Source organism: Glycine max, chromosome 18, assembly GCF_000004515.6.
Source record: "Glycine max cultivar Williams 82 chromosome 18, Glycine_max_v4.0, whole genome shotgun sequence".
NCBI classification, from domain to species: Eukaryota; Viridiplantae; Streptophyta; class Magnoliopsida; order Fabales; family Fabaceae; genus Glycine; species Glycine max.
The window spans coordinates 26,809,707-26,826,342 of NC_038254.2; positions in this window are offsets into that span (position 1 = coordinate 26,809,707).

Here is a 16,636-nt window from a genome sequence, read left to right on the forward strand (position 1 = left end):
GTTTTTGATACCATAGTTAGAGTCAGGGAACCTAATTATGGGGATGTATGCCTGTCCCTGTTGCATGTTGGTTTTCAAGAAAACAATGTTTTTGACTAATGGGATGCGATATATCTATTATTGATGAATAACATTATTATTTTTATTAGACTTGTGTTGTCTTAAGATCTGGGGAGTGTGAATCTCAGGAATGAACTATATATGTATATGCAGAATGTGACTTACTGATGATATTTCTATTGATGATATTAATTGATATGAGGTGACGTTGATGTTGATGATAATATTGATATGAGGTGATGTTGTTATTGTTGACTATGTTAACATAAGTTGATGTTGTTATTGATGACTATGTTAACATAAGTTGATGTTGTTATTGATGATTGTGTTAATATGAGATGATGTTGTTGTTGTGGTTAATGTCATTAAGATGAGATGATGTTGATGTTGAAGATGATATTGAGATGAAATGTGGATGATGTTGAAAATGCATTGTGATGATGTATGTTGTGTATATACATGGGGCGTGCATTGACCTTGTTGGATGTCCCTGGTAGGGGAAATAGAATGGTTAAAGAGTTTTAAGCATCTCTGGAGGGGGATGGCTTAGAATCTTTAATTATCCACAGTTAGTGCATTTGATGGTGCCCATGTTTCATATGTTGTATGTTGTGTATTGTCATACCCTAATTTCGTCCGGGGATTATTACTTGATGACATGCAACCTTTCGTTAGCCGCTTTGAGATACTTGGCGTCCTTTGTTGCACAATAAATGAAGTCCCGAGACGTGTCAGAAATCAAAAGGAAGCAGGCTTGCGCGATCCGTGAAATTCCGTAATGTGGCGGAAATCGAAAAGAGGTGTTTTTGCGCAATTTGTGAGTTTCCGTAACTTCTTCGAAAGCTAAAAAAGAGTAAATACATAATCCGTAAGGATTCGTAACCTTGCAGAAGGAAAATAAGTATCGTTACGAAATTCGTAAAGTTTCGTAACGTTACGGAAAAAGAATTACCAAAAAAATAGAAGGGGGTGCATTTAGTAAAAAGAGGGGTACAAATAGCAATCTGGCCCACTTGGGCCTTCCAGATTCTTCCTCCAGAAGGCTGTTGCTTCTGGAGGAAGCAACCTTGCTCGCCTGGGCGAGCTGGGTGGCAAGCTCCTCCCCTATTTTGCTATAAATAGGGGGAGGAGTGAAGAAGAAAAGGGTTCAGCCTTCTTGGCACTTCTCTCTCTCTCGAAATTGCTGAGGAAAATTGTTTCTGTGAAGAAAATCCAAGCCGAGGCGCTTCCCTAACGTTTCCGTAACGTTTCTGTGAGTAATTACGCGAAGATTCTCGACCGTTCTTCAAGATTCATCGTTCGTTCTTCATTTTCTTCAGTCTTCAACGGGTAAGTACCTCAAACCAAGCTTTTCAATTCATTCTATGTACCCGTGGTGGTCCACATTTTGTTTCATGTATTTTTATTCTCGTTTTTATTTGCTTTTTATACCTCCTTTTGACGTGCTTAAGCCATTTATTTAAGTCATTTCTCGCTTAATCTAAAAATAAAATAAATTTCCACCGATCGTTTGAATTGTATCATCCGTTAATTTCGGTTAAAATGAATTCCGACCGTTCGGTCGTGCCGTAACCACGTTGGAAATCAAAAAAGAGGTAAAATAATAATATAATAATAAAAAAAATACCTTTTAGTAAAGTAAAGCGAAAAATCAATCGGACGTTTTCTCTTTGGGATTTCTCATTCTTAATTGAATTGACTAATAACTAAAGTGAAACTAAGGCTAAAATCGAACTCGCCTAGTCAAGCTCGTCCACAAAAATAGGTTTTTGAAAGTTTATCATTTCAGTTTCTTATTAAGTAAAAAGGATCATTTTTAAGGTCCAACGCCTTAAAATGATCACCCCTCAAGTAAAAAATCAATCACTTGATTCACGCATAAAAAAGAACTACGTAGGTCTGATTTCCTCTTCGATGGAGGGTACGTAGGAGCAAGAGCCCCGCTTTTGTCGACCTCAAAAAATAAAAAACTAAAAGTTAAGGTAACACAATTTCCACAATTCTAAAGAATAGGCTGTTGTCCTTTGAGACAAACGTGAGAGGTGCTAATACCTTCCTCAAGCGTAAATACAACTCCCGAACTTAGAATTTTCATTTCGACCGGTTTCCTTTGGTTTTTCCTACATTTTCCACAAATAAACATTGGTGGCGACTCCGCGCATCTTTCCTCCTTTGGAAAGCGCACCCGTGAGCCTCGCCCTCGCTCGCCCGCGAAGGGCACGTTGCGATAGTTTGCGACTCCACTGGGGACTATTTTTGTGAGTTAGGCCTATTTTAAGGAATTGTGGATTTGTGAAACTTCGTGTGTGCATTGGTTGAACTGTGTAAAATGTAAATAACTGTTGTCTATTTCGCATTTTTTACACTGCATTCTAAGCACCCACGGGTTTGAGTAAAAAAAGGGCCTTATACCCGGGTTCATGGGAATTTAAGGAGTGGAGGTGAATCTATCATCATGCTAGGTCTCCGACTTGCTTGATAATAGTGAAACCTCGTCTAGAGCTTTCTCTCTTTATAATGTGTTGTCGCTGGTATTCCATACCGCCATAATATTATTATCTTGAGTGATGATACCTCTAGAAAACAGCCGTGTGAGTTATGAATTGTTGGGGAGTAGTTATTAGAGACCCCTAGATATTGTCCTATAGGTTCCCAAATAGGGGCAAAGAGCAAACACGCTCCGTGCCATTCGTTCTCATGCATTTTTTGGTAAATAGCACTAGTTTATAGTTTTGCTAGTGATGTTTGTTTTCTTTAGAGTAATACGTAACCTTTTTAATACTACGTTGAGGCGCCATCATGCCCAAAACGTAGCATTAAAGTTGGATCTCTACAGTCTTGTATGTGTGAATTACCCCTTTGTGTTGTTTTCTTTCCGTTTCATGCATGCGCATCTACATCATACCGTCACACATGCGTTGTATATGGGTCTCGTCTTTTGTCATGGGAAGCCGGAAGATCCATATCGTCTTCTTAACTGCACACATGGGGCACTGCGCCCCCCAAATGCGCAATAAGGAGAGATAATTTTCTGGGCTCTCGTGTCCGTAAATGCATTCATATCATGCATCGCATAAACATCTCTTCAGCATCATAATGAACATATCGTTCCAACATTTGTCCGTTATCACATTCCCATTTTGCATGAGTCATTGCATCATCATGCATATGCGTTCAACATACTTTTTGTTCTACATGTTTGCTCATACATGATCCTTGTATTTTCCTCTACAAAACAAAAACAAAAAAAAGGGAAGCATGAAAATTAATGATGCATTCTTAGTTGCATGTGTTAGGTACCATGAGCCAACCATGTTGGGATCATAAACCCATTTCTAAAATTAAAAAAAAAAACACAAACAACAAAACAAAATGTTTGAGCATGGTATCTAATGCGTGGTTAATTAAGAAAGGATGTCTCTTCGAGCATCTCAATCTCATAATTACATTTTCCATGCATAGCATGCGTATTCTCGAGTCTTTCATCCCTATGAAATGTTGTTGAAGTATTGGCGATCAAAATTGCCATTCCCTTGGTTATGGGGTTGAACCAAGCTCGTGCTTTTACGAAAAGGTTCATCGAGTCAAGTTGAAGCATGGAAGTAACCATCTTGCAAAAAATTGGGGCAAAAGATGGATCGGGTTACATCGTTGCTTCGTCTACTGCCAAACACATTTAGGACTGTTAATGTCCTTGTTACTTCCAGTTTCACCTTGACGAAGATGTCATGGACCATGTTGAAAATCTAAATTGATTCAACCTCATATCCAGTGTACAAATTCGCAATAGTTCAATTGTGCATCATTCGCATACATCCATGTTGTTCATTGGTTGCATTGCTCATTGCATTCTTTCCTTGAAAAAAAAAAGAACTTAATCATTGTTATAAAAAAAAAAACATGCTTTACGGTGCCCTCACCGAACCTGTGCTAGAGGTAGAGTAATGGGTAAAGTGGAGGAGGTACAAGAGTAGATGGAGGCCGACATGGAGGCCATGAAAGAGCAAATGGCCGCAATGATGGAGGCCATGATGAGCGTGAAGAAGATAATGGAAGCCAATGCAGTTGCAATTGCCGCTACCAGCGTTGTTGCTAAGGTGAACCCGACGTCCGCATCCAGCATCAACCAAATGAATCATCCAACCTCAGATATGGTAGGCAAAGATTTGGGAAGTACGGGCGGCCCCCATGATGTGCAAATTCAAAACGAGCACGCCTTCCCGCCATATGGCTTGCCTCCCAACTATACGCCACCCAATATGGCGTACACTCCCAATAAGAATGTCAATAACTCCACTCCTATACCCATTGAGAGCCATCAACCCCAAACTGATCATGCACATGTCTCTTAAACCGTGGGAGAGACACATGAAACTCCCCACCACAATCTAGCCGACTTTGAGCCTTGCCTCGGATATGCCAATGAAGGGCAAGCAGTTGGTGTTATACCCCTACAAAACCCTTTGGAGGGCCCTCAGTATCACCCACAACTACACCTCTTGCATTCCACGACAAGTAAAAACCCTCATGCTATGGCAGAAATGGGAAAGCTGGATCATCTAGAGGAAAGGCTCAGGGCCATTGAAGGAGGTGAAGATTATTCCTTTGCTAACCTAGAAGAGTTGTTCCCAATACCCAATATCATCACCCCTCTCAAGTTCAAGGTGCTGGACTTTGACAAGTACAAGGGGATTACTTGCCCCAAGAACCATCTAAAGATGTATTGTCGGAAGATGGGGGCATACGCAAAAGATGAGGAATTATTGATACATTCCTTTCAAGAAAGTCTTACTGGGGTAGTTGTTACCTGATACACTAACTTGGAACCTTCCCGAGTCCATTCCTGGGAGGACCTAATGGTTGCCTTCGTTAGGCAGTGTCGGTATAATGGCTTCGGATAGGATGCAACTACAGAACATGTGCAAAATGGGGGCACAGATCTTTCAAAGAATACGCCCAAAGGTGGAGAGACCTGGCAGCTCAAGTGGCACCTCAATGACGAAAAAATGATGACAATGATAGTAGACACATTACCAGTATTCTACTATGAAAAGATGGTGGGCTACACACCTTCAAGCTTTGATGATATGGTCTTCGCCGACAAAAGGATCGAAGTGGGTCTGAAAAGAGGCAAATCTGACCATCTTGCTTTGATAAATGCAAAAAAAAAAAAAGAGTTGGGGCAAATAAAGAGGGTGAGAATGAAGGAGAAGCCCGTGCTGTGACTACCATTCCTATACAGCCAAGTTTCCCACCAACCCAACAATGTCGTTACTCAGCCAATAACCAACCTTCTCCTTACCCACCGCCCAGTTATCCACAAAGGCCATCCCTAAAACAACCACAAAGTCTGTCTACCGCACTTCCAATGACGAGCACCACCTTTAGCACAAACCAAAAACACCAACCACGAAATGAATTTTGCAGCGAGAAAGCCTGTAGAATTCACCCCAATTCCAGTGTCCTATGCTGACTTGCTCCCATATCTATTTGATAATTCAATGGTAGCCATAACCCCAACCAAGGTTCATCAACCTCTATTTCTCCGAGAATACGACTCGAACGCAACGTGTGCTTGTCATGGAGAAGCCCCGGGGCATTCCATTGAGCATTGTAGGGGTCTGAAGCGTAAGGTGCAAGGTCTAATTGATGCGGGCTGGCTGAAATTTGAGGAGAATCGCGTGTAAATCCTGACATTGACAAGAGATGCCACACATGGGGCAATTTTGAAAGCTGTTGTAGATGTCTCTAATGACTCATCAGGATTTTCAACTTTCACCGAAATTGGGTGCAAGCCATTGGTCTATTTGCTCAAGCGACCTGTGACCATTCAATCAGAGATTACTCGTCTTGCATGTTGGTGGGGGTGCCGTAAAACAACGAGTAAAGTTCAAAACCAATAAGTTTCAAAATAAAAAAAAAAGGAGTTCAAAAAAGAAAGAGGGAAGCATTTGATTGACTGTGTTTTCAAGACGTCCATGTGACCTCATTTTATCATTCCAGAAAGTTTGTCTTTTTAGAGAGAAGTGAGTTATCAAGAATAGGATGTTGGATAAATGGCCTCAGTTACCTTAAGAAAAAGGGGATTGAATTGAGATATGAAGATTATTCCCCAATTAAACTTTCACTCTCTTTTCGAATTAACGATGCACATAGGGACAACCCTTCCCTTGTGTTCAAGAATCCTCTACAACAAGAGACCCACGGTCTCTTCATCCCTTTTCAGAAATAAGAAGAAGAGAAGAAAAGGTCTCTCTTAAAAGAGATGGATTGTACAATGAAGATCAATCAAAATTCTTTATTGAATATGCAAGTGGTTGACCAAGGAATCTTTTTGAGAGGATAAAGACATTTCAGTTTAGAAAAACTCTTAATCTTTTGAAAGGATAAAACTTTTTGGGTAATGAAAACTCTCTTTAAATTCATGTTTCCAAGTCACATATAAATAGACCTTTGATGGCCGTTCATAAACCATTTGAATAGATGTGACTCCTGGGAATTATATTCTGAAAATCCCCTCTGGTAATCAATTACAAGACTTGTGTAATCGATTACACGTTATAAATTTTGAATTCAAATTTCTAGTGACTGTTATAAACATTTTCAACTGCCGGTAATCGATTACCATAGAGAAAATCTCAATTTGAAATGATAGAATTCTTTGGTCAAACCTTTTGTATTTTCAATTTGGAAACTTCTTCCTAAAGATTCTAGAGATCAACTTGATCATATATCTTGATTTTCTTGGATTCTTGTCTTGAATAAAACTTAGAAGCACTTGATCCTTTAGTATCATCAAGACATCAAAACATCTTGCTTCTACATAGGAGTCATTTGACTTAATCCATCAACTGAAAAATCCTTCAACTATTTCTCGTCCTTGGAAAATTCTTTTTGCAAGAATCAACTGCTTCTTTCATTCTTCCTCACTACGAGGTTGTGAAAACAAGACAACAATTGGTACCTCTAAGCCCTACAGTGGGGCAATGAAAGGCACCATGCATAAACCTCAAACGAACCTAGGGGCAGATTAGAAGTTCTCACCCAATAGGTTCCTTGCTACAAGGTCGTGACGAAAGACAACGATTGTACCTCAAAGCCTTACACTGGGGCAATGAAAGGCACCATGCAAAAACCTCAAGCGAACCTAGGGGCAGATTAGAAGTTTTCACCCAATAGGTTCCCAGCTACAAGGTCATGACGAAAGATAACAATTGGTACCTCAAAGCCTTACACTGGGGCAATGAGTGGCATCATGCATGAGCCTCAAGTAAACATAGGGGCAGATCAAAAGTTCTCACCCGTCGATGTTTTTAAACAAGAAAAAAAAAGGGAGACAAGCCCTGGAACTTCAATAGATTGATTAAACGTCAAACGACTCCATTCCCGTCACTCCAAAATGGTCAAGTGACTAAATCAAACAGAACATACACTCTGAGGGAGTTCCCGGAGAGATTTGCAAAAGATAGGATAGGGTTGCATGAATTATCACCTTTTTCAAAAGGACAGTCAATCTGTGTTTTCCAAAAAGATTAAATCAAAATCACAAAATAGGGAAAGAATGTCATGAACATTGTACAACTTTCCATTGCATTGCATTGTTTCATATGAGGTCAGCATTACCAAATTTCACAACAAAGGTTGCATGCGTCTGCATCCCTAAAAGTCATGTTAACTACATAGATTTCCTACATCTCGTGTCCAATCTTGTTGGATGACCGGCCCTCTCGATGGGCTGATCTTTTGTTTTCTCATAAAGGTGGACCCTTGGGTACTAGTACCTATCACCTTTAGAGGACTATAAGTCCTCGCCATCAGAGGACTGCACATCCCCGGTTGAGGGGCCAGTAGTTTCCTTTTATCAGTTCCTGGGCCACCCCCTGATATTAGAGGGCGACCAATTGTGCGAGCACATCCAGAGAGGGAGGCTATCACGCATCTACTATGCATACCGGGGCAAGATTTCACCCATGCCGCTGCAAAAAGACGAGTGTGGATCATGCGCACCAACATGGCCACTTTTACATGGATATGGATGACGTTGCTATTTAGTAACATTCTGCCCGGCGACCACAATGCCAATCTCCCCCTGCAGATGTATCGGTTGGTCTGTGCCGTCATGACATAGGTAAGTATGCACATGGTTCAATTGATTTCTGATGTCATCTTTTGTTTGCAGGGATCGCGCCCACAAGACGCCCAGTGGGCCCGAAGAAGTCCAACAGGGCCCTGGGGTTTCCAGCTCTGGTTACGGGCCTCTGTCAGTCCTATAGGGTGCCCGTTCCCCCAGTGAGGTCATGCCATCGTGACATAGGTAAGTATACATATGGTTCAACTGATTTCTGATACCATCTGTTGTTTGCAGGAATCACACCCACAAAGACACCCAGTGGACCCGGAGAAGTCCAACAGGGCCCTGGGGTTTTTAGCTCTGGTTACGGGCCTCTGTAGTCCCACAGGGTGCCCGTTCCCCCCGGCAAGGTCACGTCATCATAGGTAAGTATGCACATCGCTCAACTGATTTCTGATTTCATCTATTGTTTGCAGGGATCGCGCCTACAAGACACCCAATGGACCCGAAGAAGTCCAACAGGGTCTTGGAGTTGTCAAGCTCTAATTACGGGTCTCTGTCAGTTCTACGGAGTACCTGTCACCTCCAGCAAGGGCATCAGGCCCCCTACTAATCGAGCTTTCATCAAGAAGTACTGTGTCTCCAGGCAGGTGCAGGGCGAAACACCACAACAGCCTGGGGATGGCCGACAGCGGGCAACAGACGCACCGCCATCACCTCTAGAGTTCATCTCAGCTCATCCACAAAAAGGTTAGAGCGTTGCTTACGACCCATGGCCGAGCAATAGGCGACCAAGTCCAGAGCCAAAGGTAAGCAAAGTACTAGGTCAATGACCGATAAGCCATCACGCGTCCAGCTCAAGACGTTAAAGAAGCGCTACTAGGAGGCAACCTAGTACCTTTTAAATCTCTGCTTGTTATTTGATCACTTTTGTTTCTCAAGTCATAGTAGGACACACCTAGTTGCTCATGATCCTAGGAATTTAAATAAAAAAGCATAAGCTCGGAAGGTAGTCATACCTCACAATATATATATATGTATGATTAGGTAGTGAAAATACCTAAGATATGCATGTATGTAAACAAAAATACTTCACAAAATATATATATGTATGTTTAGATATGCATGTATGTAGGAAAAATACTTCACAAAATATATATATGTATGTTTAGGTAGCAAGATACCTTGGATATGCATGTATATAGCAAAAATATCTCACAAAACATATATATGTATGTTTAGGTAGCAAGATACCTTGGACACGCATGTATATAGCAAAATACCTCACAAAAATATACGTATGTTTAGGTAGCAAAATACCTCAAAAAAAAAGAGAGAGCAAAAAGAGAGCGAGCAAGAAAAGAATAAGAAAAAAATATAGAAAAAAAAAATATATAATAAAGGTTGTCTAGCTAAAAAACAACATGCTTTTGAAAAGAGATGACTTCCAACTTTTCTTTGAAAAAATTTGCTGATCATAACAAGTTTTTGAAAGAATGTGTATACACCTGAAGGGTGAATGCTGTGAAAATTTTCCCGGACGCCCAAAATGGACTCGAATGAATGCACAAATTGATAAAAGAACGTATTTTGGAAACACTGGGTTGACTTAAATAGGGAAAATGAATCCTGAGCCCTAGTGTCACATGACCATAAAAAACTTGATGCTTGAGTGTCCACATAGGTGCATGCATGACCAGTTTTGCATAAAATTTCCTAAATCATCATTGTTGCATGTGTATCTTGGAAATAATGTGGGACGTCCCCTTTATCCCCGAACCGCTGGCCAAACCCTGACATATATCGTGACCAACCATTCTACAAGCCTTGAGACAAAATCCCAACATATCATAAACCTTGACCCAGTGTGAAAATGTCAATCCTTGCCCTCGGAAGAAAACACAAAGAGAAGGAAAATTCCCAATCCAAGAAAGGGAGAAGACACAAAAAAAAAAGAGAAAGAAAATTCCCAATCAAAGAGTGGGAGAAAGCAAAAAAAAAAAAAAAAAAAAAGAAAAATTCTCGATCAAGGATCGGAAGAAAACAGAAGAAACATGCAGAAAGGTCTTTAGACCAGATAATATCTGAACAATACATAATTGTCACCAAATAAACTAAAAAAAAACAAGAAAACCACAACCTAAAGTGGTCATCTCCCTTTGATTGCCAATCAAAATCCTGTGCGCTAGCGACTTTCTCGCCACGCACTAAACAAAAACAGAAAAGGAGAAGGCAAAAACACTCAAATCCAAATTCCCCACCTAAAAACCATTCCCAAAATAAGTCCTATTGATCCATGGTCACGCATGTAATCTTTGATTTGATAGGAAATGATTTGCAAAATCAAGTCATGACATATCTATGGTTCGGAATTAGGATAAAACACTTACCTGTGTGAGATTGATACACTTTGAGTGATTTTTTTCCTATCTTTGTTGGACCCCATGTTTCCTCTAAATGGTCGTTTAGAAATGAAATGCTAACATCCAAAATCTCATTTACGGTTATGAGAAAATTTCATCAGCATACTCTCCTTCCCCGATAGACACATTGCCTTTCATCCAAAAAGCATATGTTGCTCTGATCAGTTGGAAGTTTTGTCTCTTTACTAAAGCATGTTCGCATTTTGGTGAAGAAAACACCGAGACTATTTTTAGTCTCACAGTTATCAAGAACTACGTAGGTCTGAGTTCCTCATCACAAATTGAGGATACCTAGGAGCAAAAGCCCTGCTTTTGTCGACCACCCCACTTTTTGTTACCGTGTTCCAAGAGACCGGTGGCATGCGGAGCCACATGACCGTGGGATCCCCGGATTCATGTTCTTTTATGTTTCATCCTTTATCATTTACATGACTTGAGGGACTAACGTTTGTTTTTTGATGTCGCGATTGTCATTTGTTTTGTGCATATATTTTGTTTGGACTATTGCGTTAGTGCTTACTTCGTTGTTGTCAATAGTGTTTGTTGAAATTCCGGAACCGTGTAGAGTTTTTCATTTAGGAACGTCGTCCTAAAAATAAAATGAACCAAAAATCCTAATAAAAAGAAAGAAGCGTTGTGAATAAAATGTCTGCATATACAAAGAAAAAGGAAAGTGTGCATAAAAGGATTTTTTATGTGTAAATGATGCGTGGAAAGGAATTCTTGTGTGTGTGAGAAACGAGTGTATATGAAGAAACTTTTGTGTGAACCATAAGTGTGTGTTGGGAAAAATGAAAAAATCTTTGAACGTAAATAGGGTTTGTATATAGACCGTGTGACGTGAAGAAAAAGAGTTCTAATGCGTGTACAGAAAAAGTTTGTCATGTATAAGAATGTAGATGTACAAAGAAAAGTTTTCCTCATAAAGGACCACAGGTGTATAATTTTAATAAATATATATAAAAATAAAACAAAAAGGGAAAAGAAAGAAAGACCGTGAAGGTCGACATGTTATAGTTAAGAAGTATAAATCATTCATAAAGAGCAAACGTATCTTCTGGAAACAAGGGACTGATGCTAAGAGTTTATTTCTCGGAATGAACCGAGATAAGGATGGATGAATTCATTGAACTGATGAAAGAACATAACTTGGAAACATTGGGTCTGTCTGTGTAAATTTCCAACCGTAGTATCACAATGCCATAAACGGGATGCTTGAGTGCCCACCTGGCTGTAGCCATGACTAATTTTGCACATTGTTTTCAAATCATCATTGTCACACGTGCCTTATGCAATAATATGGAAGTTCGGCCCGAAATCGACACCTTGACACCCAAATTTGTTTCGCCCCAGATATCAAGATTGGGGTTCCCACGATAAAAGACCACATTGAGACACAACCTTAGACCTTTTCGAACCTTGGCCTATAAAAAGGAATCCTCATCCTTTCCACCGAAGCAAAGGATAGCGGAATCTCCTCAAGGGAGAGCAAATAGAATGCTAAAACCCGATTTCCCAAAGAAAGGGATGGGGGAAAGAGAAGTAAAAAAAAAAAGAAGGAAGAAATGGAAAGAAAGAAAAAGAAAAAAGATGAAAATAAAGAAAAGAACAAAAGAAGAGGAAGGATTCCCGATCAAAGATCGAAAAGAAGTGAAAATGAAAAAAGTAATTCTCGATCAATGAAAGAAAGAGGACAGAAATTCTTCAAGCCAGATTGCCACTCAAAATCATTCTTGACTGGCAATATCCCACCCCACATGAACAAAGAGGAAAAGACTGAAACACCCAGCTTCCTCTCCAAAAAAAACTATCCTCGAGAAAATCCTATTGGTCCGTGATCGTACGTTTGATCTTTGATTCGATAGAAAATCGTGTGCAAAATAGAGTCATGGTGCAGTTATGGTTTGGGAATAGGATAAAACACTTGCCTGTGTGAGTTTTATACACTATGAGTGATTTATTTTCAGCTTAGCCCGATGTTTCCTCCGCATGTTCATTTAAAAGCTAAAAGTTGACATCCTGCCCTTCATTCTCGGTTACAAGGAAAATTACCCGTGGCACAAGTATATTGTTTCTCTAAGATATGGTGCTCCCGCGAATGATTTATTTTTCTTTACAAAAAGCATGTTTGCCTTTCAGGTGGAAAAACCCGGTGGACCGTTCGGTCCCGCCAACCCCCTTTTTCGGAGCCCCATGAATGTTATTGCCTAGCGCTGTTCATGTGTCCTCCATTTTCGAGTTTGGAGTTGTGTTTCATGATTGCCTAAGTGCGGACCCTCAAGGCAATCCTCCATTCTCACCCTGTTTCGGAGCTCCATGAATTGCATTTTCGATCATGTGTCCTCCATTTTCGAGTTTGGAGCTGTGTTTCATGATTGCCTAAGTGTGGACCCTCAAGGCAATCCTCCATTCTCACCTTCTTTCGGAGCCCCATGAATGTTATTGCCTAGCGCTGTTCATGTGTCCTCCATTTTCGAGTTTGGAGCTGTGTTTCATGATTGCCTAAGTGCGGACCCTCAAGGCAATCCTCCATTCTCACCCTGTTTCGGAGCTCCATGAATTGCGTTTTCGTTCATGTGTCCTCCACTTTCGAGTTTGGAGCTGTGTTTCATGATTGCCTAAGTGCGGACCCACAAGGGAATCCTCCATTCTCACCCTTTTTCGGAGCCCCATGAATGTTATTGCCTAAAGGCTGTTCGTGTGTCCTCCATTTTCGAGTTTGGATCTGTGTTTCATGATTGCCTAAGTGCGGACCCTCAAGGCAATCCTCCATTCTCACCCTGTTTCGGAGCTCCATGAATTGCGTTTTCGTTCATGTGTCCTCCATTTTCGAGTTTGGAGCTGTGTTTCATGATTGCCTAAGAGCGGACCCTTAAGGCAATCCTCCATTCTCACCCTTTTTCGGAGCCCCATGAATGTTTTTGCCTAGCGCTGTTCATGTGTCCTCCATTTTCGAGTTTGGAGTTGTGTTTCATGATTGCCTAAGTGCGGACCCTCAAGGCAATCCTCCATTCTCACTCTTTTTCGGAGCCCCATGAATGTTATTGCCTAGGGCTGTTCATGTGTCCTCCATTTTCGAGTTTGGAGTTGTGTTTCATGATTGCCTAAGTGTGGACCCTCAAGGCAATCCTCCATTCTCACCCCTTTTTGGAGCCCCATGAATGTTATTGCCTAGGGCTGTTCATGTGTCCTCCATTTTCGAGTTTGGAGCTATGTTTCATGATTGCCTAAGTGCGGACCCTCAAGGCAATCCTCCATTCTCACCCTTTTTCGGAGCCCCATGAATGTTATTGCCTAGGGCTGTTCATGTGTCCTCCACTTTCGAGTTTGGAGCTGTGTTTCATGATTGCCTAAGTGCGGACCCTCAAGGCAATCCTCCATTCTCCCCCTTTTTTTCGGAGCTCCATGAATTGCGTTTTCGTTCATGTGTCCTCCACTTCCGAGTTTGGAGCTGTGTTTCATGATTGCCTAAGTGCGGACCCTCAAGGCAATCCTCCATTCTCCCCCTTTTTTCGGAGCCCCATTAATGTTATTGCCTAGCGCTGTTCATGTGTCCTCCACTTTCGAGTTTGGAGCTGTGTTTCATGATTGCCTAAGTGCGGACCCTCAAGGCAATCCTCCATTCTCAACCCTTTTCCGGAGCCCCATGAATTGCGTTTTCGTTCATGTGTCCTCCACCTTCAAGTTTGGAGTCATGCGTAGTGATTGCTTAGTGCAATTCTCCATTCTCAACCCTTTTTCGGAGCCCCATGAATGTCATTGCCTAGCGCTGTTCATGTGTCCTCCATTATCAAGCGCGAAGCCTCTGGTGACTGGGAAATACGTTCTTCTGTTGTTTTCCGGATCGGTTCCTTCGCCAAATATGTGTATATGTGTATATGTGTATATGTATATTATATTCGTTGTTCTTGTTGTTATTTGTATTTTGTTTTGTGCAGAAGAAAAAGAGAAGGAGTAGAGACGAGAGTCGTCATCATGGAAAGGGCAGGACGGACGAAATCAGTGTCCTATCTTTGCTTTCCTCTTATCTCCGATGAGAGGTAAGTAAAGAGGGGCAACTGTCATACCCTAATTTCGTCCGGGGATTATTACTTGATGACATGCAACCTTTGGTTAGCCGCTTTGAGATACTTGGCATCCTTTGTTGCACAATAAATGAAGTCCCGAGACGTGTCAGAAATCAAAAGGAAGCAGGCTTGCACGATCCGTGAAATTCCGTAATGTGGCGGAAATCGAAAAGAGGTGTTTTTGTGCAATTCGTGAGTTTCCGTAACTTCTTCGAAAGCTAAAAAAGAGTAAATACATAATCCGTAAGGATTCGTAACCTTGCGAAAGGAAAATAAGTATCGTTACGAAATTCATAAAGTTTCGTAACGTTACGGAAAAAGAATTACCAAAAAAGTAGAAGGGGGTGCATTTAGTAAAAGAGGGGTACAAATAGCAATCTGGCCCACTTGGGCCTTCCAGATTCTTCCTCCAGAAGGTTGTTGCTTCTGGAGGAAGCAACCTTGCTCGCCTGGGCGAGCTGGGTGGCAAGCTCCTCCCCTATTTTGCTATAAATAGGGGGAGGAGTGAAGAAGAAAAGGGTTCAGCCTTCTTGGCACTTCTCTCTCTCTCGAAATTGCTGAGGAAAATTGTTTCCGTGAAGAAAATCCAAGCTGAGGCGCTTCCGTAACGTTTCCGTGAGTAATTACGCGAAGATTCTCGACCGTTCTTCAAGATTCATCGTTCGTTCTTCATTTTCTTCAGTCTTCAACGGGTAAGTACCTCAAACCAAGCTTTTCAATTCATTCTATGTACCCGTGGTGGTCCACATTTTGTTTCATGTATTTTTATTCTCGTTTTCATTTGCTTTTTATACCTCCTTTTGACGTGCTTAAGCCATTTATTTAAGTCATTTCTTGCTTAATCTAAAAATAAAATAAATTTCCACCGATCGTTTGAATTGTATCATCCGTTAATTTCGGTTAAAATGAATTCTGACCGTTCGGTCGTGCCGTAACCACGTTGGAAATCAAAAAAGAGGTAAAATAATAATATAATAATAAAAAAAATACCTTTTAGTAAAGTAAAGCGAAAAATCAATCGGACGTTTTCTCTTTTGGATTTCTCATTCTTAATTGAATTGACTAATAACTAAAGTGAAACTAAGGCTAAAATCGAACTCGCCTAGTCAAGCTCGTCCACAAAAATAGGTTTTTGAAAGTTTATCATTTCAGTTTCTTATTAAGTAAAAAGGATCATTTTTAAGGTCCAACGCCTTAAAATAATCACCCCTCAAGTAAAAAATCAATCACTTGATTCATGCATAAAAAAGAACTACGTAGGTCTGATTTCCTCTTCGATGGAGGGTACGTAGGAGCAAGAGTCCCGCTTTTGTCGACCTCAAAAAATAAAAAACTAAAAGTTAAGGTAACACAATTTCCACAATTCTAAAGAATAGGCTGTTGTCCTTTGAGACAAACGTGAGAGGTGCTAATACCTTCCTCAAGCGTAAATACAACTCCCGAACTTAGAATTTTCATTTCGACCAGTTTCCTTCGGTTTTTCCTACGTTTTCCACAAATAAACGTTGGTGGCGACTCCGCGCATCTTTCCTCCTTTGGAAAGCGCACCCGTGAGCCTCGCCCACGCTCGCCCGCGAAGGGCACGTTGCGACATGTATGTTCATGGGGGGTGCAGTGACCTTGTTGGATATCCCTGGTGGGGGAAATAGAGTGGCTAAAGAGTTTTAAGCATCTTTGGAGGGGGATGGCTTAAAATCTTTAATTATCCACGGTCATGCATTTGGTGGTACCCATGTTTCATACCTCATATGACACGAAAATAGTATAAACTTTGTCACTAATGTCGCAACATGCCCTTTTGCGGGCGAGCGAGGCGAGACTCACGGGTGCGCTTTCCAAAGGAGGAAAGATGTGCGGAGTCGCCACCAACGTTTATTTGTGGAAAAAGTCGGAAAAACCGAAGGAAACCGGTCATAAAGAATGTTCCATGTTCGGGAGTTGTATTTACGCTTGAGGAAGGTATTAGCACCTCTCACGTTTGTCTCAAAGGACAACAACCTTATTTTTTTAGAATT